This window comes from Medicago sativa, chromosome 3 (genome assembly GCF_051527215.1).
Source record: "Medicago sativa cultivar Bolivia chromosome 3, Bolivia_mono, whole genome shotgun sequence".
In the NCBI taxonomy this organism is placed as follows: Eukaryota; Viridiplantae; Streptophyta; class Magnoliopsida; order Fabales; family Fabaceae; genus Medicago; species Medicago sativa.
In genome coordinates, this window is record NC_140751.1 from 943,147 (window position 1) to 945,122 (window position 1,976).

Below are 1,976 nucleotides of genomic sequence, written 5' to 3' on the forward strand. Positions count from 1 at the left end.
TTCTTGACCTCCATTTTGGCCTTCTTTTTAGAGAATGAAAAAATATCCCACGGAAGTCGTAGCTATGTTGGTTACCTATCCAATGAATTGTAACATGCTAAGATTCAATGCAAATCGGCCACATTATGGCCTTCCTAGTAAAAAATGGTCGAAAACGAGTAATGTCCTAAATTAACGAGGAGATTTTCTTGACCTCCATTTTGGCCGAATTTTTAGAGAATGCAAAAATATCTGATGGAAGTCGTAGTTATGTTGTTTACCTATCCAACGAATTGTCACATGCTAAGATTCAATGCAAATCGGCCACATTATGGCCTTCCTAGTAAAAAAGGGTCGAAAACGAGTAATGTCCTAAATTAACGAGGAGATTTTCTTGACCTCCATTTTGGCCGACTTTTTAGAGAATGCAAAAATATCCCATGGAAGTCGTAGTTATGTTGTTTACCTATCCAACAAATTGTCACATGCTAAGATTCAATGCAAATTGGCCACATTATGGCCTTCCTAGTAAAAAAGGGTCGAAAACGAGTAATGCCCTAAATTAACGAGGAGATTTTCTTGACCTCCATTTTGGCCGACTTTTTAGAGAATGCAAAAATATCCCACGGAAGTCGTAGCTATGTTGGTTACCTATCCAACGAATTGTAACATGCTAAGATTCAATGCAAATCGGCCACATTATGGCCTTCCTAGTAAAAAAGGGTCGAAAACGAGTAATGTCCTAAATTAATGAGGAGATTTTCTTAAACTCCATTTTGGCCGAATTATGAGAGAATGTAAAAATATGCCATGGAAGTCGTAGCTATGTTGTTTACCCTTCCAACGAATTGTCACTTGCTAAGATTCAATGCAAATCGGCCACATTATGGCCTTCGTAGTAAAAAAGGGTCGAAAACGAGTAATGTCCTAAATTAACGAGGAGATTTTCTTAACCTCCATTTTGGCCGAATTTTTTGAAAATGCAAAAATATACCATGGAAGTCGTAGTTATGTTGTTTACCTATCCAACGAATTGTCACTTGCTAAGATTCAATGCAAATCGGCCACATTATGGCCTTCGTAGTAAAAAAGGGTCGAAAACGAGTAATGTCCTAAATTAACGAGGAGATTTTCTTGACCTCCATTTTGGCCGACTTTTTAGAGAATGCAAAAATATCCCACGGAAGTCGTAGCTATGTTGGTTACCTATCCAACGAATTGTAACATGCTAAGATTCAATGCAAATCGGCCACATTATGGCCTTCCTAGTAAAAAATGGTCGAAAACGAGTAATGTCCTAAATTAACGAGGAGATTTTCTTAACCTCCATTTTGTCCGCTATCTGATGGAAGTCGTAGTTATGTTGTTTACCTATCCAACGATTGTCACATGCTAAGATTCAATGCAAATCGGCCACATTATGGCCTTCCTAGTAAAAAAGGGTCGAAAACGAGTAATGTCCTAAATTAACGAGGAGATTTTCTTAACCTCCATTTTGGCCGAATTTTTAGAGAATGCAAAAATATACCATGGAAGTCGTAGTTATGTTGTTTACCTATCCAACGAATTGTCACTTGCTAAGATTCAATGCAAATCGGCCACATTATGGCCTTCGTAGTAAAAAAGGGTCGAAAACGAGTAATGTCCTAAATTAACGAGGAGATTTTCTTGACCTCCATTTTGGCCTTCTTTTTAGAGAATGAAAAAATATCCCACGGAAGTCGTAGCTATGTTGGTTACCTATCCAACGAATTGTAACATGCTAAGATTCAATGCAAATCGGCCACATTATGGCCTTCCTAGTAAAAAATGGTCGAAAACGAGTAATGTCCTAAATTAACGAGGAGATTTTCTTGACCTCCATTTTGGCCGAATTTTTAGAGAATGCAAAAATATCTGATGGAAGTCGTAGTTATGTTGTTTACCTATCCAACGAATTGTCACATGCTAAGATTCAATGCAAATCGGCCACATTATGGCCTTCCTAGTAAAAAAGG